The sequence below is a fragment of the Sorex fumeus genome, unplaced genomic scaffold (assembly GCF_029834395.1).
Source record: "Sorex fumeus unplaced genomic scaffold, SorFum_2.1 ptg000014l, whole genome shotgun sequence".
NCBI classification, from domain to species: domain Eukaryota; kingdom Metazoa; phylum Chordata; class Mammalia; order Eulipotyphla; family Soricidae; genus Sorex; species Sorex fumeus.
In genome coordinates, this window is record NW_026606071.1 from 24,261,038 (window position 1) to 24,287,933 (window position 26,896).

Consider the following 26,896-nt stretch of genomic DNA (forward strand, 5'->3'; position numbering starts at 1 on the left):
AGATATTTATATTTTTAGTGAAAAATTGCTTCAATTTTGCCTTATATAATACAAACACTTTATATGTGTATATACGTGTGTATATATGCACACACATATACATATATAATGGGTCACCATTTAAAAATAATTCCCCAGGGCCAGGGAGATAAATCAGTGGGCTGAGGCACATGCTTTTGCATGCAAGAGGCCAAGGTTTGATCCCCCTACCCTTCACTGCAGGGTCCCCTGAGCACCACCTGGAGTGACCCCTTCCCCACCCCATTCACCCAAGCACAGAATTGGGAATAGCTCCTGGGTGTGGGCCCAAAAATCAAAAATCCTCCAGTTTTAGCAAGAAAACTATTTTAATTAGGAACTAAATGATCAGTTATTATATAAAAACATTGTATTTGTGAGTGCTAGTGTCTTTTGTTACTATATATACACATAAGTCCCCTTATTCATAGATATTTTGCAAGCTTTTAATATATGTGAGGTGTAAGTTTAAAATCATATGGAAATGACTATCATATTTATTGTTAAATCAAGTAGAGATGACAGTTCTTATAAATCAAGTTGTTAAAAAACAAAGTTAAAAATATTTTACTACCTTTTTACATTGAAAGCGCTTCTAAGGACCTCCATTTTTTAAGAAGAAAATCTATATTTAAAATTCTTATTACTAAAAATATAAAAGCATAATATAATATTGTTTATCTAAAAATATTTGGAAATATTTACCAAGTTCCTCTAGCCATTATTTAAGAGAAGCTTAAAAACTTCAAATAATAAAAATTATAATTTAATTCAGAAATAAATGACTCAAAATTTGATAGGATACAAAAGACATGGTCAGTATCTATAAAAATTCATTGTGGTTTAATTTGCATATTAGATTTAAAAAGTTTGACTTTCATGTGTGTATTCACACAGATTTTTGTGTGTGTATTCACACAAAAAATGAATTAAATTCTTTTAAAAGTATATATCAAGTTACAACCACAATGAATATCTTGCTAATCTTGTCCCTAAAAAAATGAATTAAATTCTTTTAAAAGTATATATCAAGTAACAACCACAATGAATATCTTGCTAATCTTGTCCCTATTCAATATCTTGCATATATTTTCACTATAATTCCTCCAAATTATACAGTATGTGGACAGCAATGTGTAGAGTGTATTTTGCATTTGTGCATTTAGATTATTTGTTTAACTAGGGCGCTGAGTGACTTTTTTTTTTGGGAAAGAGAAACTATATTTAAATATTCAAACAACTATATTTCCATGTAAAACTGAGAAGACTAATGTATTTTTTATAACACAGTTTAAAGAACAAATCTGTTTTTTGAACTTATCATGATAAAATTTATCAAATACTGAAACTTATCTCTACTTTCTCCTCATATTAAGACATTTTTTTTTTCTGGAAATACTTAAGGAATCAGAGAATTATGAAACAGAAGTTCATTTTATAAATAGTCTTATAGATTATTAAAAGAATATAACGGTTATGCTGGTGAAAAAAGTAGTCTAACCAAAGATATACAAGTTATGTTTAATGAGTTCTATTCAAATTAAAGTTGAGCCACTATTTACTTGGTGGAGTGTGGGTTAACAGCTTTTCATTTTATCTACTATATTCCAAGAGTCAGTGGGACAAGATTAAGCTCAGGAGGCAGTGTCAACATCATTATTTGATACCTACTGGGCAGTTAAAATTGCCTTTGACTCCAGGACTGTAGCATTTGTCATAAAGGACAAGAAAACATGGGAGATTGTACGTTAGTGAGGTCATACCTTTGGCCTCAGTAATACTGATTTATGGGTAGTTTTGGTCTAGGATTATACTGTTAAAATGAACAGCAGCTTACTCTTTATAACAAAAATTGCTACAGTAAAACTATGAGAATCCATTCTCAATAAAAGACTAATAAAAAATAACTGGAAAAAACTAAAAAGTCATTGTACCAGTGAATTAGTATCTAAATGTCAACTTAAAAAAGATGACGGGCTGAGGAAGAGTCTCAGCATTTCCTTATGCTTTATCTAGACCTTAAGTATTAGGGAAATAAAAATATATTTAGTAAATTTACTTTGTCCTTATGCTTTCTATGTAGTTTTAAAAAAGCACTCCCAACATTTTTAAAACTACCTTGATTAAGGAATAAGTCTGGGATAAATTATAGTTTGTTGCTGAATCTTTTAAAAATATGAACTCAATGCTTTTTTCTGCTTATAATTTATTACATGCCTTTTGCTTTTTTAATGTGTTTTTTTTTTTTTTGCTTAAAGTTCTAAACTCTGAACTTTGTGTGTGTGTGTGTGTATGTGTGTGTGTGTGTGTGTGTGTGTGTGTGTGTAACTTGAGCCTTTACTTAGTACTGGGCGTTGTTCTAAGCTTTTAACTGGTTTTATCTCATTTGATCTTTCTGAGTTTGGTGACTATAATTGTTACCAAATAGCAGGTGAGAAAATTAAGGAGTGGGACCGCAGGCGGGTGGGCACTTGCCTTGCACCCAGCTGACCTAGATTATATTCCTGGCACAATGTAGGGTCCCCCATGCTCTGCCATGAATGATCCCTGACTACAGAGCCAGGAGTAAGCTCTGAGCACTGCTGGGTGTGACCCAAAAATAAAAAAAAAATTTAAAAAGAAAAAAATGAAAAAAAGTTGAGTACTTAAATATGAGTTGCTTATTATAACCAAATGGGGATTCCCATTCCAACTTTCTATCTTTATAGTTTAACCTCTATATGGTTGCTGCATATAAATGAAACCATACAATAAGTGATCTTATGTTAGACTTTCTTTTTTGAGGGCCGTTGATGTTGCATGTATCAGTATTTCATTGTTTGTGATGAGTAATATGTGAAATTAGTTTTTTTCCTCTTCCCTTACCTCTTGTTGTTGCTGTAACTAGGGGTTACACTTGTTTTGTGGTGCTCACCTGGGCTCTCACATTTGGTTAGGATGTGCCAGAGATTGAACACTTTTGGTGGTGCTAGGGGATCGAACTTGCAGCCTCACATCTACAGGAAGGCAGGTGCTCTACCACTGAGCCATCCCTGATCCTATATACTTAGTTTGTATTGAAGCTGATCATAGTATATCAGTCTTCTGATAGTAAATACTAAAAATATTAGGCTTGAGGGCAGCTGTCCCTTTTGTCTTTCATCCCTGTTCTTAGATTACTATCCCGATTCTGAGACTAACCAGATACCTGTCTTTTTGAGTGTCTTACCCCTACTTGAATGTTTTGTGCTTTTTGAGTGTTCTTACCCCATACTTGAATGTTTTGTGCTTTTTGACCCTTCAATTATTACCCACCTTGACTTTCTTGTCATTGTGTTTTGTGAGTGAGTAGAGTATCATATCCGATTTACCCATTATAAACTACATGGTCTACGGATCCAGGAAGGTTGATGATATAGCATTGGTCCTGGTGAACATTCTTCTTAAAAAAATTATTCTCAAACACAGTACATACCATCAAAACCAGGAAACCAACATTGCTCTGCTTTAACCCTCCACTCCATAGACCTTATTTGTACTTTATAGATTGTCTGAAAAATGCCCTCCTAGAAATTAAAGATTCAATCTAGGAGGACACACTGTCGTGATTTGTTAACTTCCTTATCATGGAGCAGTTTCCTCGGCCTTTCTTTGAATTTTATGGCTTGGTGTTTTGAAGTGTACAAACCAGTTTCTTTGTGGAATGTCCCTCAGTTTGATTTTATCTGGTGTTTATTTATAATTGATGTTTATGGGGGGGCAAAAAGTCTGTGAACTTCTCAGTGTCTTGTAAAGGAGCTATGTGGTGTCAGTTTGAATAAATGTGGTGATTGAAAAAAAAATCCAGTCTTGGTTCTTCTGTGGGGGGATCAATTTAATAATTCACTGATTATTGATTATCTAATTTATTCATTTCTCATCACAACTTTTGAGTCCTCCCATAACTCAATTTGTTGAGCAGAGAGAGGCCAGTACAGGAAAAGCCTTTCCTTGCCTGCAACTGGGGCTCTCACAGAGGCCAAATTGAGTTGTCAACAGTTACATTTTTTTTGCAGCTTAATTTTGAGACAAGCATGACTGAGGAGTTTGTGTTATATTAATCCTCTAATTTCTAGATAAGAAAGTTTATGCATACATCTAACAAATACTATATTCCTACTATGTGCCTGACTCTGGCCAGTGCCACTGACCCACTATGACCCAATCATATCTCTAGTTACTGGGTTTTATGAATGAATATGAGTGAAAGAGAATTTCAATAGTGGGAAGGCAGTGGACTTGCAGCTTCATTCTAACACTTCCAAAAGATCACAAATGAACCTATGTCAATAACAAAAGTTACTATCATTTAGCACTGAAAACTTCAACTTTCTGCACTGAGACCCCTTGCCAGGCATTTCTCATTATTACCTAGGTTTTCCTATATAATCATAATGTTCACATCTTATGTTTTTTATTGTCTCATCTGTATTGGTGAAACAACCAAGACAAAACATTAAGTAGAGTCAGTTACTCATTACGATATGTAAATGACTTCCCATGAATCAGTTGCTTTGTGATATAGGTCAGAGACCTCACCCGCGCAGACTAAGGGACAGAGACAAGTAAAAGTGAAGAACTAGGAGTTTATTGGGTTGTGCTCCTGGTGAGACCTTACAGACCCCTGGGCAGCTGGGGTAGGGCCACATCCTGGAAAAGGCTAAGAGGGATTTTTAAGTTGTGGACAGGAAAAGGGAATAGAGATCAGTGGGACCAGTGAGTTTGAGCTCAACTTCTATTATCTGTAGGGGATTGTGTAATCTCCTGGCTCCCTCTCTAAATTTCCCCACCTCAGCCTGCTGCAGCGGCCAACAGACACATGAAGAAGGGAACAGGGCCACCAGGCTGGTTGATGATCACTTGCCGTTTGTTTATTCCATTCTCTCCACGTGTCTGTTCCAGTCTTACTAAGTTCCTCATTCTAGTCTCACACTGCCCCTCATTCCCGTCTCCTCCTGTCTCTCCTGCTCTTCTCTCCACAGTCCGACTTGCTGCCTTGGTCTCCCTTTCGTTTCTCTGCAACTCCCCGAACTGGAGGTAGACAGCACACTCCATCCCGTAGCACAATCAACATATCAAAAGCCCTTTCTGATTGCCGGTTGGGCTCAAGGGTGAAATACCACCTAAGGGTGTTTCCTCCTCTCCTTAGTCCAATAACTTAATTAGCATCTTAATTCTACTTCTTAATATTAGTTATTTTGTATGGACACAGTAAGAGATACAGTAAGAGCTTATAGTGTGGCTCTCCTGGAGGCATCTCGCTATAGATCTCAGACGACAGTACACAGGCCAGATTAGTCTTTCTTAACCCTAGCAGGGTCCTGATCCAGGTGTTACTTTTTGGTTCGTGACAGAATTTGTCTATGACCACGTTCTTAACTTAAGAGTTAAGTATTATGGCACTTTGTCCTGGCCCATTTCGATGTCAGGGTAGCTCAAAGCTTGCCCAGGATCCATCCAGTCCCTCATTGAGACCCTGCTTTTGGGGTGTTAGTAAGTAAGGGCAACTGAGGCTTAAATTGAGAGAACAGATGCCCAGGAGTGAATATCATTTGGAGCCACTTAACTCCCAAGTTACAAAAGCATAGCATTAACTGCCTTCTTGTGTCTATACAAAAAGGACATTGCTCTCAATTAACTATGCAAAGAAGAAGAAGAGAAAAAAGCAATATTTACAAGTTAATAGAGTCTGATAGGGAGATAAAGGTGATTGACTGGTTGGGGAAGCAGAGTACAAAGAAAGATTACAACTAAACACAGAAGAACGGGAGCACTGTGATGGGAGTAGCCCAATAAACCTAAGCTCCTTGTGGCAAAGCAGAAAGGACAAACCAATGTTATCCTACAGGGGTCAATGCGAGGAAGCATTGAATACAGCCTGGTAACTCGCTGGCACCAGGTGGGTCATAAGTCCTGTCTTCTATGCTTGGGCAGAGTGGTATTTAATTCCGGAAATATCATCAGCTGATTGCCTTTTGGTTCCAAGCTTTCACCATTTGGTCTGAGCAAATTACATACCAGTGGTTTTGGTGATATAAAAGGGTGTGCTGATGCAGGAGGTCTGCTCCATGGCTTGAAAGCTGGCCTCACATGCTGGGGGAAAAGGCAGCTCAGAGAAGGGACCTCCAAGTAATGAGTGCTTGAAGGGCCCACTTGGGATGGGAGATGTGTTCTGAAAATAGACTATAGACCGAACACGATGGCTACTCAGTACCTCTTGCAAACCACAACACTCAAAATGAAAGAGAGCAAAAGGGTTTGTGCCCTGCCACAGAAGCAGGGTGGGGTGGGGGGGAGGAGGTTGAGGTGGGGGGAGGCACACTGGGATCATTGGTGATGGAGAATGGGCACTGGCGGAGGCATGGGTACTCAAGCATTGTATGACTAAAACGTAACCACGAAAGTTTGTAAGTCTGTAACTGTACCTCACAGGGATCCATTACAATAAATAAATAAATAAATAAAACAGTAGTAGAAGACTAGAAAAAAAATAAAAGGGTGTGTTGAGATCTCTCTCGCTTCTTCTGGCAGGAACAGGGTTGTCGTTTTTAGGTGGATATTTCGCACAGGGAGTCAGTTGTCAACTGGGTATATGGGTAGAAGAGCAATGGATTGAAGGTGGTTCTAGAGATTACTTGGATCAATTTCAGGTGACAGGGTGCTAAGATAAACAGATTCCGAGCAAGAAGATAGCCTTAAAATTAATGGCCTTACCTGTTGGGGTGCAAACGAGACTGTTAGCTTTATTAAACCCTGTTCTAATCAAGCCTATTAGAATGCATTTGTTCAAGCACTCTGTAGGACTAGCATCTGATATTTGTTTATTTATTTAAAAAATTTTTATTAGTGAAACACCATGAGGTACAGTTGTAGACTTACAAATTTTTGTGCTTGAGTTTCAGTTATACAATGATCCAGTACCCATCCCTCCACCAGTGCCCATTCTCCATCATTTACATTTTTTTAAAATTTTTGTTAGTGAAACACCGTAAGGTACAGTTGTAGATTTACAGATTTTTGTGCTTGGGTTTCAATTGTACAATGGTCAAACACCCTATCCCTCCACCGGTCCCATTTTCCACCACCACGGGTCCCGGTATCCCTCCCACCCCCCATCCCCCTGTCCCATCCTGCCTCTGTGGCAGGGTATTCCCTTTTGTTCTCTCTCTCCTTTTGGGTGTTGTGGTTTGCAAAAGAGGCATTGAGTGGCAATCATGTTTGGTCTGTAGTCTACTTTCAGCATAGCATCTGATTTTTAAAATTGCAAGTTACAAAGACATAGTTTTCGCTCCACCTTCACTCTAAGTTTGCCAGATGGCTTGTTCTTTCGCACAAACACAGCAAGATTGGAGAACTCTCCTTTTGAGATGCCCCATTATTTAGAGAGAGGTGGTAGGGATTGGCTAAAGACAGGAGACATACCATAATGACATTGATATTTTATCTGAGACGTCAGATTTATCTCAGGCTTAGCTGTTGTGAAGATGTGAAGATCAGGTCCCATGATGAACTAGAAGTGGTCTTGGGTCTCTTACTTTCCAGAGGCGAGTCCTGGCAGAATAAAGTCTATCCCATCCCTTCTTCATGGCTGGGAGAGATCCTGGTTTCCAGGTTTTTCTTGACTCTGAGAGCAGGGCCCAGACTGAATCCTCATTTTCCATAGCAGAGATGATTTCCAGTCCTTCCACGTTGCCGGTCTTTCTCTAGGGTCTCTCTCATTTTTAGGGTACTTGGAATAGTAACTGTTAAATACCTGCTCCTGTCATTTAGACCAGTTCCTTGACTCTGTTTCAGTGCCAGAGAGCTTCAGGGTCCCATAGCTGGCTGTTCTATCTGCATGAGGGGTAGACTCTGTCACAGGAAAGACTTTTTATCTGAATTTATACAAACCAATATAGTGCCACGAAGCATGAAAAATGTACTGAAGAAACAAGAAAAAAGCAAATATTCTACTTTACTCACAATGAGATGCAATCTACCTGTTTGCTGTGGGTCTGTAGAGGTACATCATATAGGTTTAGCAACATCATATCTAATTCATTGAATCCCACTTTGAAATGATTTCCTGTCCAATTAGCTAAGAACAGTGTAACAGGAGTCCAGAACATCTGTACATCTAGACTCCTCATAGTCATATCTTACAGGTTAACTTCTTGTTTTACTGAACTTAATTCAGCCTGAATTCCCAAGTTTGGAAACTAGTTGCTTATTATCTCATTTAGCATGATAAAACTATTCTCTGCAGTACTCTTCAAAAGCAGAAAATAAGTTCTATTATGTATTATTCTTGGCAAAAGTTCACTTCATATTAGGAATTAATCAGAGAAAAGTTTTTAGAATTCAGATTTCTAGAAAAACATATAAAAGCATTAGAATGCAGATTACCATCAAGCAATAAGGATTTTACACTTGTGGATAAGGTTCTCTTTAAGTTCAAGACTAGGTTGATAAAGCTGACATAAAGTTATCCTAAGAATAGCATGCATTTTCATGTACTGTGTGAACTAAACAATAGTCTGAAAATAACTGACTAGTTATGACTAGCAATTCTCCAGTCTCAGAAACTACTAAAGTTGAAGCAGCTCTGCGTAGTAGAAGCTGCTTAGTTTTAAAAAGGTCTATTTTTTTTTCCTTTGGTCTGCCATCATTAGCATACAGACTAAAAAGTTCCCTGGATCCCTGCTGGAGGGGAGGGGTGAGATAATGGAGCTTTAGATTCCTCCAATTTTAAAACTTTTAAGAATCTATGTTTAAAACTAAATTGTTATTTTCTTACCTCAGTTATTTCAAATCATGAGTTACCTATGCCAGATGTCCAGATGTTTTGCCAATTCCACACAGAAGAATATATATATATATATATATATATATATATATATATATATACCTTCAGACACAGAAAAAAGTCCATGGTATAACCCACATTTTGGGGGTGTTAAGATTTAAGGTCAATCTTAGAATTTGACCCTAAGGTTAATCTTAAGTCAATATTACAAATGTTCAGGGTTTTGTCATCTTACAGTAAGAGATCCCATTTTACTGGATCTATGAAATGATATTGCCATAGTGGACTAAATATGTTGAAAGGTGTTAAAAGAAAAGCAAACTATCCATTCTTATGATAGATGCGGTATACCCATTTGCTAAGGGCCATAGATCAAAGGAGTGCTATTATAACGTGTAAAAGTAGAACTACAATTTAAAAAAAAAATATCATGTTTGTATGGCTCTAGAATACCCATATTATTCACATAGGTTGAACATTTTTTTTTTCTTTTTGGGTCACACCCAGCGATAAACAGAGGTATTTTGAATGATTTTTCTTCAGTAAGAAGTCCTGAGGCTGGTCTGGAATTCCAGCAGGAAAGCCTGATATCATTTATACAGTGGTAGGATAGCAGTTTTGCAACCATTTTTATGGCAAAAATAAATAAATAAATACCCAGAAACCCATGCTTTAAGCCATTACTCTTTGAATCTATTTTTTTCTTTTTTTTTTCTTTTTTGGGTCATACCTGGCAATACACAGGGGTTACTCCTGGCTCTGCACTCAGGAATCACTCCTCAAAGTGCTCGGGGGACCATATGGGATGCTGGGAATTGAACCCAGGCAGCTATGTGCAAGGCAAATGCCCTACCTGCTGTGCTATTGCTTCAGCTCCTCTTTGAACCTATTTTAATATACCACAATTATTTCAACACAAGATTTTCTAGGTCAGATATTATACCAAACTCTGCGGCAGGCTGTTTTCACTTGGGGCACCCCATAGCAGGGTGGACGAGAGCCCTCCCCAGCCCAAGGGACCCAGCCCTGGCATCCGACCTCCACTACCCAACCCCGCCATGCACCAGGCCACTTTCCAGACCGCGCGACACATCATAAGACACTTCCTACCCATTTTCCATAATTATCACACCATGTTTGATGGAGTTCAGGCAGTAGGCAACAAATCATAGAGAGAAATATATATATATATATATATATATATACACACACACACACATATGCCTCTCAGAGAGCCTGGCAAGTTACCGAGAGTATCCCGCCCACACGGGCAGAGCCTGGCAAGCATGGCATATTCAATATGCCAAAACCAGTAACTATAACAGGTCTCATTCCCCTGACCCTGGAAGAGCCTCCAATCGTTGGGAAAGATGAGTAAGGAGAGGCTGCTAAAATCTCAGGACTGGTAGGAATAGAGGCGTTACTGGCACCGCTCAAGTAAATCAACAAACGACTGAATGACAGTGATACAGTGATACAGAAACAAAACAAATATGCACATTTAGACATATCACAGCATAAGAAAATCTTTGAGTCATCAAATTTTGTGAAACATGAGATAAGCTTCTTTGACTTAATTTCAATAGTTCTTGTACCTTAGTTATTGGGCTGGAGCGATAGCACAGCAGGTAGGGCGTTTGCCTTGCACACAGCCAACATGGCCAACCCGAGTTCGATTCCTCCACCCCTCCTCGAGAGCCCAGCAAGCTACCGAGAGTATCTTGCCCACACGGCAAAGCCTGGGAAACTCCCTGTGACGTACTCGATATGCTAAACACAGTAACAAGTCTCACAATGTTACTGGGCCCACTCAAGCAAATCGATGAACAACGGGAGGACAGTGACAGTGACAGTGACCTTAGTTATTTGTACAATAGCCTAATTTCTCACTAAAACTGGCTGATAAAAGCCTTGCAGTCTCTCAGAGCTTTCATCTTACTTCAATTTGAGGCTCTAGTTCCACAGCCTTTTCTGGATAGTACAGATTCTGAAGGAGAATTTCAAGTGTTGGGAACCATTTGCCGTTTTTCCAATCAGAAATTTAGATTGAGTATTTCAACTTTTCCCTGTAGGCTCAACATTCTGTTTGGAGGCCTTTCACTTTAATCCTGGTCTAAAAAGGCCCAAAAGCACCTAAATCTTTTGAACTGTTGAGTCTGACCTTTGGTGATGATGCAGCTTGCCCAGGTCTAAGGATTTCTACATCTATTTTCAACCTGGCTCTAACATTCAAGTGTTCCATACAAGACAGACAGATTAACTGATTACAATATGTATACAGTTGATCTATCAATCTCCAAATGTTATCTGACCCATCGGGATGGCAGGGAGGAAACTGATGAACTGAGAAAGGAAGGAATATACCCAGGGCAAAAATAGCCCTGTTGGCAGGTTGGAACCTTGTCCCACGTGTCCCAGCCTGCTCTAGCCTCACTTCCCTGCCTGTGAAAAAATGGATCAACTATGGGGAATATTGTCTGCCATGGAGGCAGTGGGAGGGTGGGAAAGGGGGGTATACTGGGGATATTGGTGGTGGGGAATATGCACTGGTGGAAGGATGGGTGTTTGATCATTGTGTGATATTAACTCAAACATGAAAGCTTGTAATTATATCTCAGTGTGATTCAACAAAACAAAACAAAACAAAAAAAGGGTCAAGAAAGTACTTTTGTTAATATAAAGCTGGCAAACTAGGGCGAAGTCGTTCTAAGCCTAAGGTTGTAGGATGCTTTCTAACTTCTTAACACGTGGCTGGCAGCCTTTCAGTAAACCTGGAAAAGAGAAGGAGTTTCAGGTGGCATTGGAGGGGGAAGGGCAAGATCCAGAATCTGGACTTGGTGGCAAAGGGAGTGATAAGGGTGTGGCAGCTGTGGTGGTCACCAGGGTGGTGGGAGGAGCCATAGCTGATGGAAATGCAGCGGGAGGGGGCCAAGGCCCCAAGAAGGTTGGCTGAGCTCGGCTGAGCAGATAGAAGCTTCGTGAGAGTGCATGAAAGTGCAGAAGCACAGTGGACGGGGCCGGGCCCCTTGCAAGAAAAACCTGCAACTGAGAAGGTGATGAGAGGACCGTGTGGGTAGGGAGAAGACATGGGGGGAAATTTGAAAGTGAGATGAGAGAGAGGGGGTGAGGTGAGAGAGATAGACAGAGATAGAGATGGAGACAGAGAGAGGAGAGAGAGGGGGACAGGAGAAAGTGTGAAAGTCTACAGAAAAAGATGGGAGCGCAAGAAAGAGAAAGACCTGAATATAAAGTATTTCTCCTCACTGGTTCATGCACTGGCAATAATTTTGGAGGGCCACTAAGGTCAAATAGTCAAAGGTCCCATTTTTAGGCCACTTAAGATCATCAACCAGGGAATATTGAAGCCAAACAACATCAATGAGATGCATCAGATGGTTGGGTTGGATCAAGTGCCTTCAGGGAATGCAAAAGTCACCCCAAGGGGTGTTGGGCTTAGGTTTCAATTTTAAGTTTCTCATCTGAATCTGTCCATGACCAAATCACAGGAAGGTACAGTAAATAATGGGGGAAGTTCTGAGTACTTATGTCTCAAGCACCGGTTCGATATTCCTGGAAAACAGTGGTGATTACAGAGGAAAAGAACACCTTCTATCCCATCTCCCACTGAGAAAAAGGGAAGGGAAGAAAGGGATGAGCAGGCATCCTGGTCGCCCCAATATTCCCGATTGAGGTGTCCCCTGATGTGAGCTCGCTATTTCCAGATTTACAGAGCAGGGGAGCTGGCTGAAGAAGTCATGCTACAAAATACAGTCAGGCCGGTATACAGACTTACGGAGACCAGGTCCAGAATCCAAAGCTGTGGTTGCAGATGCATGCATGTGCCAGGGTGAGAAAAGGAAAGAATGCCTGTGGCCAGAATAATAGTTTTGGGTACCATCGTGATTGGTTGGAGACCTCACCCAGAGCAGATGGAGGGACAGAGACAAGTAAAGTGAAGAAATAAGAGTTTATTGGGGTGTACTACCAGGCAGACCCTACATCTCCTTGGCAAGGCTGGGTTAGAGTTGCACCCTGGAAAAAGTGGGATTTTAAGTTGTCTGGGGCAGGAAAAGGGAACAGAGATTAGTGGGACCCGTGATTTTGGTCTGGCTTTCTGTTATCCATAGGGGATCAATGTGGGGAAGCATGAATTGCAGCTCCCTGGTGCCAGTGGGCCATAAGTCCTGTCTTCAGTGCAGGACAGAGTGATAGCTGATTCTGGGGAGGTCTCTATCTCATCAGCCTATCACTACTTGGTCCTGAATCAACCGCCATTTGGTCCAATCAAACCTCACACACACTATGTTCATCATATGTTTAGTTTTTGAGGTGAGGTATTGTTAGCAATTTTGAGCATGAAAAATTTCTCCTTTTATCAAATGAGTGATAGCCATTAAACTGCAACTCTTGTAGTTGGTGAGTGACTCCACGAAATAAGGGTCCCAACCCGATTCTTTCACTGTACCTAAGGGTAGCCTAGAAACTTAGCCTTAAGAAAATTTTACATAGTGACCTGACAGGGAAAATATATGAACTAGTTTTAGAGATAGCATTCTTGCCTCTGTTTATAGAATCAGATAAACAACGCTTGAGACTTATCGTTTTTAGTTATTTTTTTTCCTTTTTGTGTCACACCCAGCGTTGCTCAGGGGTTACTCCTGGCTCTGTACTCAGGAATTACTCCTGGCGGTGCAGGGGGAACCATATGGGATGCCGGGGATCAAACCAGGGTTTGCCGCGTGCAATGCAAACGCCCTACCCTATCGCTCCGGCCCCTCATTTTTAAGTTTTTATACTGAGTGCCCTATCTATAACTTCGCAGCATTAGGAAGCCACTGTCCTTTGGGTTCCAGCAGAGAAAGAGTTTTATTTATTTGTTTATTTCTTTTTAATTTCTTTTTTCTTTTTTTGGGTTATACCCGGCAACGCACAGGGGTTACTCCTGGTTCATGCACCCAGGAATTGCTCCTGGTGGTGCTCGGGGGACCAAATAGGATGCTGGTAATTGAACCCAGGTCGGCTCCACGCAAGGCAAATGCCCTACCTGCTGTGCCCAAGAAAAAGTGTTTTTTTTCATTTTTTATAATTTTATTTATTGAATCACCATGAGAGCAGTTACAAAGCTTTCGAGTCTAAGTCTCGGTCATACAATGTAACACCCATACCTTCACCAGTGCCCATTCTCCACCACCAAAAACCCCAGTAAACTCCCATCCCACACCCTCCCCCTACCTGTGGGGCAGATGATTTCCACATCTCTCTCTCTCTTCTTTGATCACTTTCAGTATTTCGACACCAGACCCACCATTATTATTTGAGATTTTACCCCAACACTCAGATCTGCTTAAAAGGCTTAAAAGGCAACAGTAGACAATTTGTGTTCTATTGCTGGTTATGAATAACATATGATGTTGGATGGCTGCAGTAGGGCCATGTGATTTTGAAATTCCAAAATTTTAACACTTAAATCTGGAGGTATTTCTGCCAAAAGCCACTGGGTTTTGAGATTTGCTCCTGAGTGTCTGGGATCATGGCCGTTGAGCAGCTTAATCAAGAGCCAGAGAGGCCGTTCGTGGGCAATGACTTGGGGTCTCGTTGGAATGGGGAGACCAGGACCGGCTCCACCCTCATCCTGTGAGGCCCAACAAGTTTCGCCACTGCGGGTCCAGACCTGGCTGTCCAATGGCCTCTGGAGGATGATGGCCACTGAGCTGCCAAGGGGGAGCAGGTGGAGGGACAACACCCTTTCCCCCCTGGGGTGACCTGGCGACCATAACCTACTGCAGGGTCTGGATGCATTTCTGCCAAAAGCTGCTGGGTTTTGAGATTTGTTTCTGAGTCACTGGGATCATGGCCGTTAAGCAGCTCGATCAGGAACCAGAGAGGCCATTCGTGGGTGATGACTTGGGGTCTCGTTGGGGTGGGGAGGACAGGCCCGGCTCCACCCCATCCCGTGAGGCCCAACAAGTTTTGTCACTGCAGGCCCAAGCCTGACTGTCCAATGGCCTCTGGAGGATGACGGAAACCGAGCCGCCAAGAGGGAGCAGGCGGAGGGACACCACTTATCCCCCCTGGGGTGGCCCGGCGACCATAACCTACTGCAGGATCTGGATGCATTTCTGCCAAAAGCAGCTGGGTTTTGAGATTTGTTTCTGAGTCTCTGGGATCATGGCCGTTAAGCAGCTTGATCAGGAACCAGAGAGGCCATTCGTGGGTGATGACTTGGGGTCTCGATGGGGTGGGGAGGAGAGGCCCGGCTCCACCCCATCCCGTGAGGCCCAACAAGTTTTGTCACTGCAGGCCCAAGCCTGACTGTCCAATGGCCTCTGGAGGATGACGGAAACCGAGCCGCCAAGAGGGAGCAGGCGGAGGGACACCACTTATCCCCCCTGGGGTGGCCCGGCGACCATAACCTACTGCAGGATCTGGATGCATTTCTGCCAAAAGCAGCTGGGTTTTGAGATTTGTTTCTGAGTCTCTGGGATCATGGCCGTTAAGCAGCTTGATCAGGAACCAGAGAGGCCATTCATGGGCAATGACTTGGGGTCTCGTTGGGGTGGGGAGGACAGGCCCAGCTCCACCCCCATTCCGTGAGGTCCTGCGTGTCTCATCACTGGGGGCCCAAACATGACTGTCCAGTGGCCTCTGAAGCATGGTGGCCACTGGGCCACTGGGGGCAACAGGCCAAGGCACAAAACCTATTCCCACCTGGGTTGGCCGAGCACCGGTAACCTACTGCAGGGACCGGACCCATTTCTGTAAAAAATCTGGTTTTTTTAAAAAACGAATCTGGATTTCAAGATTAGTTTCTGAGTCTCTGGGATCATGTCCATTAAGCAGTTCAATCAGGAACCAGAGAGGCCTTGCCTCCAATTATATCGCTGAACCGGAGGTGGTTTGTGGGTGTGTTTTCCACATACCTAACTTTTGGCTCTTTACTTTCTTGGTAAACTTTGCCCCAAATTTTTGGGGTCTGGCCAAAGGCACAACAGCAATTTTGGGGTATCTGGAAGTCTGAAGATGCCATCAGGCTGCTGATGCACTCACCTCACAGGTACAGATTGACCTGCTGGCGGCACCATACCCCCAAGAAAAAGTGTTTTAAGTCTCACACAAAACATGGCAATACTGTATATATTGGTTCCTTTGAGAAAAATGAGAGCAACCTCAAATGTCCCGGTGTAATTAGCAACCAGACTATATTTAGAGCCAAAACATTTCTTCAACTGCACTGTGATGCATCGTGAACATGAGAAATTGCTCAACATGCATGTAGCTATGCACAGTAGAGTGAAAACAAAACCTTTCCTACAAGTCACTTGTCCTTTAAAGGTTAATACCTCACTATTTTTAGTATATTTGGATTTCTAGTTAACATCAATAGCTGTATTGTAGCACTGTTCTCTCGTTGTTCATCTATTTGCTCGAGTGGGCACCAGTAACGTCTCCATCATGAAGTCTTGTTGTTATTGTTTTTGGCATATTGAATACACCACAAGGAGCTTGCCAAGCTCTGCTAGGCTGGCGGGATACTCTCATAGTTAGCCAGGCTCTCTGAGAGGGGAGGAGGAATCAAACCCGGGTCAGCTACGTGTAAGGCAAACGTCCTACCCGCTGTGCTATGGCTCCAGCCCAGTTAACGTCAATACAAATAAAAATATATACAGGCTTCATTGGTGCGAAATCCACATGCCATGGAATTCACTTATATACGATGGAAACGTCAGTAGCTTTTAGTATACTTACTTCTGTTTCATTGCCGAGTAATGTTCTATTACTGCAGGCATCCCATTTTGTGTATCCATTCACAGGTTGATAGGTCCTTCCCCTGCTTCTAGGTCTCCTCCTCCAGGAGACTTTATTGACTCACACCTGTGATAAATTGTGATAATTCCTTTTCGGAAAACTCCTGGAGAGACACCAAAAGGTCCCAGGGACAAGCCCTTATTCTCATGTCCGAGTGACTTGGCAGCACTCTCTCTTGGTGTGTTCATTCTCGGCTTTCTCATCTGGGTGAATTTTGCACCTCTGTATACCATATATATTATCACAGATGGGAGCGATAAAATAAAGGAAAAGCAAGAAGAGCCAGTTTTGGATTTTTTTCTTTTTGAGTCACACCCAGTGTTGCTCAGGGGTTATTCCTGGCTCTGCACTCAGGAATCACACCTGCGGTGCTGGGGGGACCATACAGGATGCTGGGGACCAAACTTGGATTGGTCACATGCAAAGCAAATGCCCTTCCTACTGTATTGTACTCCGGCTCCCAAATTCCCATATTACTTGAATCCAGATTATTTTTTTAAAATTTTATAAGCATTTTTATTATAAACAATTTGAATATACAGAAAAGTTCAGAGAACAACATCTATTTACCTAGTATTCACAAATATTAGTGCATTCTCATCTCCATTTCTTTTCTTATACTCATACTCTTTCTCTTTTTTAAGAATCATCATTCTGTGTAATTTTTTTTCTTGTTTTCATAATGTTTGCTTTTATTTTATTTTATTTTTTAAATTTTTATTAGTGAGACATCATGAGGTACAGTTGTAGACTTACAAATTTTTGTGCTTGGGTTTCAATTATACAGTGATCAAATACCCATCCCTCCACCAATGCCCATTTTCCACCACCACAGATCTCAGTATCCTTCCCACCCCCCATACCCCCCATCCCATCCTGCCTCTGTGGCAGGGAATTCCCTTTTGTTCCCTCTGTCTTATTGGGTGTTGTGGTTTGCAAAAGAGGCAATTTGTGACAATCATGTTTGGTCTATAGTCTACTTTCAGCATGCTTCTCCCATTCTGGGAGGATCCTCTCAACACCCTTTATTTGGTGCTCCCTTCTCTATCTGAGTTCCCTTTTCCCCTAGCATATGTGGTTGGCCTTCAAGCCATGGAGTAAAATTCCTTGAATCCAGATTATTACTAGTGTGGTATTTTTTTTTTTGTAGGAGTACTGCTATTTATTCAGCCACTGATTAGCTGATTGAATTGTTCATGAACTCCACCTTACTTTTTTTTCCCCATTTTTTATAATTTTATTTATTGCATCCCCGTGAGAGCAGTTATAAAGCTTTTGGGTCTAAGTCTCAGTCATACAATGAAACACCCTACCTTCACCAGTGCCCATTCTCCACCACCAAAAATCCCAGTATACCACCATCCCACACCCTCCCCCTGCCTGTGGGGCAGATGATTTCCACATTACTCTCTCTCTCTCTACTTTGATCACATTCACTATTTTGACACCAGACCCACCATTATTTGAGATTTTACCCCAACATTCAGATCTGCTGACAAGGCAACAATAGACAATTTGTGTTCTGTTGCTGGTTATGAATAACATATGATGTCGTGTGGCTGCAGTAGGGCCATGTGGTTTTGAAATTCCGAAATTTTAACACTTAAATCTGGAGGGATTTCTGCCAAAAGCCACTGGGTTTAGAGATCTGCTCCTGAGTCTCTGGGATCATGGCCGTTGAGCAGCTTGATGAGGAGCCAGAGAGGCCGTTCGTGGGCGATGACTTGGGGTCTCGTTGGGGTGGGGAGGACAGGCCCGGCTCCACCCCCCGCCCCCATCCCATGAGGCCCAACAAGTTACGTCACTGCGGGCCCAAACCTGACTGTCCAATGGCCTCTAGAGGATGACAGCCACGAAGTTGCCAAGAGGGAGCAGGCGGAGGGACAGCACCCATTTCCCCCCTGGGGTGGCCCGGCGACAGTAACCTACTGCGGGGTCCGGACACGTTTCTTCCAAAAGCCACTGGGTTTTGAGATTTTTTTCTGAGTCTCTGGGATCATGGCCGTTAAGCAGCTTGATCAGGAGTCAGAGAGGCCATTCGTGGGTGATGACTTGGGGTCTCGTTGGGGTGGGGAGGACAAGCCCGGCTCCACCCCCATCCCGTGAGACCCTTTGTGTCTCGTCACTAGGGGCCCAAATGTGACTATCCAGTGGCCTCAGACGGATGGCAGCCACTGGGTTGCCAGGGGGAACAGGCCAAGGCACGAAACCTATTCCCACCTGGGTTGGCCCAGCACCGGTAGCCTACTGCAGAGACCAGATGCATTTCTACCTAAAGCCACTGGGTTCCGAGATTCGTTTCTGAGTCTCTGGGATCACGTCCATTAAACAGTTCGATCAGGAACCAGAGAGGCCTTGCCTCCAATTATATAGCTGAGTCGGAGGTGGTTTGTGGGTGTGTTTCCCACATACCTAACTTTTGGTCGTTTACTTTCTTGGTAAACTTTGCCCCAAGTTTTTTGGGTCTGGCCAAAGGCACAGCAGCAATTTTGGGGTATCTGGAAGTCTGAAGGCGCCATGAGGCTGCTGATGCACTTGCCTCACAGGTACAGATTGACCTGCTGGCGGCACCATACCCCCGAGTGTGGTATTTCTTTCAAGTAACTTCCTTTCTTATTTTGCAAGGAAGAAAGAATTTAAAAATTTTTTGTTACCTCTTGCAGTATATTTACAATTTTTTTTTTTAGGCCATATTCAGCTTGCTCAAGGACTACTCTTGGTTTTGTGCCCAGGGATTAGTCCTAGCAGGGATCAGGAGGACTAAATGAAATGCTAAGATTGAAACTGGGATTGTGGTGATGGCAGTCAGATCCCAGGCAAACACCTGAAGTATCTCTCTACTCCTAATAATCAGTCTTAACCATCTATTCTCTACTGTTTTTTGAGGGGGGATTTTTTTCCTTTTGCTTTCTCACTCCTGGCAGACTCAGTGGACCAGATGGGGAGCCAGAAATCAAATCCTGGTTGGCTGCATACAAACAAACGCCCTACCCACTGTACTATCTCTCCAGCCCCCAGGATTTATTTTAAAAATTTTTAAAAAGTAAGGTTCTGTGGTTTATTTGTAAGGGCAAAAGGCAAGAATGCCTTCAAGTAGCCTGCCTCAAGGGCTGGGGGAGAGAGTAGTTGGGACAGAGAAGGGACCATTATGACAATAATGGTTGGAAGAGATCTCTCTGGATGGGAGATGTGTGCTCAAAGTGGGCAAATAATGGTCTCTCAATATCTTTTTTTTCTTTTTGGGTCACACCCAGCGATGCACAGGGGTTACTCCTAGCTCATGCACTCAGGAATTACTCCCGGCGATGCTGAGGGAACCATATGGGATGCTGGGAATCGAACCCAGGTCGGCTGTGTGTAAGGCAAACTCCCTATCCACTGTGCTATCGCTCCAGCCTCTCTCAATATTTTTATTACAAATGATAAAGCCCAAAAGGGGAGGAGAGAGAGAGAGAGAGAGAGAAAGAGAGAGAGAGAGTGTGTGTGTGCCTGGCATAGGGTGGGGGTGGGGTAGCAGGAGGGATGGGGTGGTGAGGAATGTACACTGGTGAAGGGATGGGTGTCGAAACATTGTATGACTGGAAATCATGAAAGCTTTGTAACTGTATCTCACGGTGACTGGGTGATTCAATTAAAAAATAATTAATTAAAAAAAGAATGCTTCCAAGTGATTCAGATGAACATCCCTATACTTGGAGACAATTTCTTCCAGATGGAAAATATAGGATGTTCCTGTTAAATTAAAGACGCTGATGAAAATTATTTTGAAGAAAAATGGCCACTTCATTTTTAGACTTAATCAAGGATGACTAGCTTCTTCTCAGATCACATTGATTAAGCTGCTCTACTGCTCTGCAATGATCTGGCTTAAGTTATGTAAATTTTAACTCTGAATAGGTATATTCTTTTTAGTGTGTCCTTTTTCAATGATAACACAGCACATTTCACTTGCCATAGCGAGAGAAAGGATGAATTTTCCTTTTAGTTTTATGCAGACATGTTGTGGTAGTACATCAAAAAGATATATACTATATATATATATACACAATACACTTTTAAAGTAATTTTTCTATAGATTCTGCAATCTGAAATTACTCCATTTGTGATCATGAAGCATAAGGTATCAATCCCTGTCTAATGGAAAACTTTTAATTTTATCTTCAGTATGTGGAGAGTTTCTTCGATGTAGAGATTGCTCCATGGAGTAATTTCAACGCACAGAATCTATAGAAAAAATTATTTAAAGAGTCCATTTTTTAAAAAAGAAAACTGAATATTTCAGATAAGATAATATACCCACTCTGGAAATCAGATTTCTCAAACTCCCTGGGTCTCTTGCTATTACTATTGTTATTTTAGTGAATTTCTTAGATCAATTCTGTAAATTCTTTATTTTCTATGTTGTGCTGTGGAGGAATTCTCTGATGCTAGGTTAGAAATCGCAAAGGACTTCACAGACATTTCTTTAGGTGTCCTTCACCTAGCAGTATCTGTCACTTGCTGAGAGCTCAATGTTGTCATTATATTGGGGCATGCCCTTGACACTCAGGCACTTTACAGCTCTGCCTTCATCTTCACTTCCTGCTTCTGCAGGAGTTTCAGTCCATCAGATGTGGCAGAGTGGGGCATTTTGGTATCTCTCCAGGTATATACTCAGCCTTGCACATTTGTGGATGCTTTTAGATCTCCATGAATTTATGAGAGCACTTAGGGCAAGATGTCCCTTAAATTTACTAGACAAAGAATCTATTTTGGTGGAGAATGGAAGTCTGAGCCACACCCAACTGTGTTCAGGGCTTATGCCTGGCTCTGTGCTCAGGAATCACTCCTGGTGGTGCTCATGAGACCATATGCTATGCCAGGGATAAACCGGGGTTAGTGACATGCAAGGCAAGCACCTTACCTCCTGTACTCTCCAGCCCACCAAATATTTTAATTAAGCTCTTATATATAATACATAATTTATAATATAAAGATAAAAATTGAAAACAATTTTAATATGCTCTTATAAAGAACTAAAGGATGCCATGTCTAAAAAATTAAAGCATGAGAGCAATATTTCACTAAACAGAATACCAATATAGGGAAATTAGTAAGATAACCAAAGAGAAATTCTGGAATGAAAATTTTTTTTCTCCAAGGAGTTTATTTTCTATAAAATGTCTTGGAAAGAGATAAGAACTATTTATTAAATTGGTTTGGTAAGCATATTATTTGCAGGTTATCTATTTTAGATAATTTACAAGCAGATTATTGTAAATATATTTAGAGATTATAAATAATATTAGTTTTATAAATCTCAAATATTAGCCAGGAAATTCTTTAAAAATTTTTTAAATTATATTTTTGGTAGTTACAATAGACTTAAAGTTTATAGTACTGGTATACAAAATTACTATATCTCCCCCCCAAAAAAGGTCAAAGTGCCATGACCCTTCACCACTAAGTCCCTATGTCTCTTCTAGATCAAATAGCACAAGCAACCAAACTCCTTAGAGATACACAGCAACAAATACCTTTACCTATAGTTTCTTTAAATGTCACTGGACTGACCTCACGTTTAGAATGGCACAGAATGTCTAGATAAGTTAGGAAACAAAAATACAACTTTTCTGTTGCTTAATAAGAGCTATCATCCGCACAGGCTCAGGGTGAAATGCTAGGAAACAATCACATAGGCTAATGGCAGATTAAAAAAAATCAAGAACAGTCATATTTGTATCATAACAAATAGCATTATAGCTTGAGAAAACAAGAGGTAGGCATACATGTTACATATTGGTTGAGGAATATTGGTTAAGGAATGTATAGATTAAGAGGACTGAACACTCATCAACATATATTCTCCAAATGAAGGTCAGCGAAATTTATAAAGAAAATGTTATTAGATAATAAAAGATACATTGATGACAGTACAACAGTGAAAAGGTCAACCAGACAGAATATCAATAAGGAAACAAGCCTCCTAAAAGATGAATTAGAAGAACTGGGGCTAATAGACATATTCAAGACTTTCCACCCACCCAAATTCAAATACACATTCTTCTCCAGCACGCATAGAACATTCTCCTGAATAAATTACATGCAGGGATACAATTTAAATAGTCATAAAGTCACAAAAATAGAAATAGTATGAAGTACCTTTTCAGAAAACAAAGCCATAAAGATAGTAATAAAGAAATTTCAGGGAAAGAGCCAACATTTAGAAATTGAACAATCTCCTGTTAAATAACAATAGGTCAGTCAATATTTGGCCTCCCTTGGTGCCCGACTGAGTATGGTTGAATGATTGGTTTCTTCCTATTGTTTATAAATAAGTACCCACAGAATCCCCAAAGTTTATTTGAGCTATTTCATCAGATTTATAGTGAGAACTAATCAGTATAAATAAGGTCTGCAGAGAAACAGATTAAAATGGGGTCCGGAGAGAAAGATTCAAGAGATGTTCTCAGACATTCTCATATCTATAGAAGTCATACAGGCAAAACCCTGAACCACAGCTCATTTTAGTCTCAGCAAATATCCTGTGAGCATCTAAGATGGCTGGTCTGTGATGAGCTGCTCTAAGATCATAACCTGGTATCACCCAAGGGGCTCTGAGACGTTCTGCTTTGCCCCTCAGAATCAAGCTGCCTCCCATAATACTACCTCGCAATAGAAGAGTAGGCAGAATAAAATACCCAGAGTGGGTGTTTCATGTTCTTATTTGGACACATCCACAGAGGCTGGATTTTTCAGTGACTAAGTCAACTCCAGAACTCTGAAAAGGGCAGGTGTGTCTGTATCCACTGAATGTGTCTTGGCCTTGCCTCCCTTGCTTCAGTGTCTTGCTTATAATGTCTGAACTCAAAATGGGATCCTCTCAACCAAGGCCTGTGAAGTCTCTCTCTCACTGGGCTGTGTTTCCTCACCTCAGTGGGCCTCATCCCTCAGGCTTTGAAGTACAGATCCTGGTTATTTCTCCCAGAAATTTTACCTCAAATTTTGAAAGATGAGTAGATGAATGACCCTGAGAATAGAGAGGGCGGGGGCTTTGAGGGTGAAGGATAGCTCAGTTGGTAGAGTACCACATGGCCCTCTGAGAAATGACAGGAATGACGTGGGCGGCCACCAAAACCTCTGGGTTGTCTACCTTTCCCCTGTACCACCAGGTGTGAATCTTACTTTTTTGTTATTGTTACTTCATTGGGGTCACACCCGACGATGCTCGGGGGTTACTCCTGACTCTGCACTCAGGAATTACTCCTGGTGGTGCTTGAGGGACCATATAGGATGCTAAAGATCGAACCCAGGTCAGCTGTGTGCAAGGCAAATGCCCTAACTACTACGCTATTGTTCAGGCCGCCCAGTTTTTTTTATTTTGTGATTTATTTATTTATTTATTGCTTTTTGGGTCACACCCGGCGACGCACAGGGGTTACTCCTGGCTCTGCACTCAGGAATTATTCCTGGCAGTGCTCAGGGGACCATGTGGGATGCTAGGATCTGAACCCGGGTTGGCTGCGTGCAAGGCAAACGCCCTACCCGCTGTGCTATTGCTCCAGCCCTCGCCCAGTTTTTTTTTTTAAATAGAGGGTAAACATATACCTGCAGCAACAACCTTTTTTTTTTTTCTCTCTCTCTATGATTTACTTTTTTGGGAAACTTATTGTACAGAACAAGTCCAACCTCCTTTGAATTTTATGGGAAAAATTCTCCCTAGGAGCCCTGGGGGCAGTCCATGGCAGAGGGCCTACCTGCCTTGTAGGATTGAGGACAGTATTTTGATTCTTGGCATGGTCCTACATGCTGATCACAATCTCAGCAGAAATGCCTTTTGTGATTCCAGAGTCACAACAGAGCATGCAACCCCACACCAAGCACCTCAAGAATGGGAGCAGAACCATCACAAAGAGCCCATACCCCCAGTCATTACAGCAACAATAATAACAACAATAGAAAGGAAAATGCAAAGCTAATTCTCTCTAATAACTTTCCATTGCAGAATCCTTGGTATACATGTGCATGTGTATATCTTTATCTATATCTATTTATATCTGTGCATACAAATGTGTATTCATTACATGTGTTTTTTTTTTCTTAACCTGGGAAATGGAGGTGAGAGATAGCTCTTAAGTGGGAAAATTTGTGATCTAGAAAATAGAAAGGTTAGATTCATTGTAATCAGTCAATTACTACTGAATGATAAAGGAGGATTGTATTCCCCAACAGCATATGCTATGAGCTGACTGCATCTGTGTATCCTTATCAGTAGCTACTGAGGACACTTTTGTTTGGGGTTGGTTTTCCTCTGAATTAGTCACAAAAGAACACAGCATGTTTTAAACCGTTCCAACTAGGCTGCTCTCGGGGTTCTGGCCATAAAAATGTTTATTTCTAGACCATGTACAATGACCGCAGTTAGTTGTACCATTTACTTGTTTATCAGAGATGATGAATGATTTTCTTTACCAGAAAGCAAATTTGAGGCAGATAAAATAAAATGACTCTTTTAATGTAGACAATTTTGAAGCTTCAGATAAGCAAACAGAAAATCAAAAGTATCCATCATTTCTCATCTCTGCATCACCAAAATTAGAAAGTGCCTTTTCTGAGTGGTAGAGGTACTAATGTAATGTTCCATGTAGGAACAGGAATGTTATAAACAATCTTGTAAACAGAAACACGTTTAGATGGACAAATGGGAACTAGGGATATAAAATCCAAGGAAAAAGAGCCATGGGCGTGGCAGTAATGGAGGTTCTCAGCATGGGCAATACATTTGCTTGGTGTTATCTGCAGTTGCTGTAAAATTGCATTCACATAAGAACTTTAAGGTGAGAACCTGAGAATCTTAAGATAATGGCTGACCTGAAGAGCACTTTGCAGTGGATAATCAATTTGGTTCTTCCACAAGCTGCAAGTAACTGTCCAATTATAAGACAATATCACTTGAAAAAAAATTGGTACCTTTGAAAATATACATTTAATTAATTTTTATTGAATCATCACGAGATACACAGTTACGAAGTTTTTCATGATTTAGTTTCAGTCATACAATTTTCCAACACCTGTATCTTCATCAGGGGACAAATTGACATCTTGTACATGTTAATTCATCATCAGTCTGATTATATTTTCTTTCACCCCCCTGTTTTAAAAATTGAATCACAATGAGCTATACAGTTACAACGTTGTTCATGATTGGGATTCAGTTATATAATGCTTGGGTCATATTTCCTAAGGTGAAAGCAGTAGTAGATCTAATTGAGTTTTATTAACTGTTAACAGAATACTGCTTTTTCTTTAATAGTCAATTTGAGAGCTTCCATAAACAGAAAAAGTGGTTAATAAGTGGTTATTTTCCCTTTTCCTAAAGAACTTGAACAAATACCAGTGTCTTACTGCCAAAAAAAAGTGTCTTCTAATAGAGACTAAATTGGTCTTATAATTAGTTGTTCTATAAAAAATGTGTCTCTTTTATATGTGGCTCTTCCTTTTTAAAAATAAAAAAGCTGAGGTGAATTTTTGTGTGTCATATCATGAAGAGCCTCGGAGAGCCTGGCAAGCTACCGAGAGTATTTGATATGCCAAACACAGTAACAACAAAGTCTCCAATGGAGACGTTACTGGGCCCGCTCGAGATATCATGAAAGGTAATTCTTGGGTAGAAAAAGTCAACATGTAATCGAAACCCAAGCACAAAAAATTGTAAGTCTACAACTGTACCTCATGGTATTTCACTAATAAAAATAAAAAAATAATAAAAAAAAGGCAACAAAGGAGAGATATGCACTTTCTTCCTAATGGTCTCTCTTTCTGTTTCATTTCTGAATACTACTATATTTCTAGTGCTTATATCTAGCATAGATTCTTACTCAATAAATTGTTGAATGAATAAAAATAAATGACCATGTGTTTTAATTGGTTCTGTAGTTAACAATCCAATAATAGGTATTTGAATTGCAAGGTATGAAGTAGAGGCCCACTGGTGTGGTAGTGGCCAGGCAAAAATCGTAAGCTAATTTTCTTATATTGATTGGTAAGAAAATTGTTTTTTTTTCTTTTGGAGGCCACAGGTGAATGCGCAGGGGGACCATGTGCAGAGCTGAGATTTAAACTGGGGACTGCTGCTGCAAGTAAGGCAAGAGCCTTAAGCCCTGCACTATCTCTGCAGCCCCGAAGAATTTAATGACCACTTGTATCAGTTTAAGTCCTTTATATAGAAGACACTGCGATAAATTTAGAAATGCAAGATACATACCCTGAAAGATAGCAATCAAATTAAAG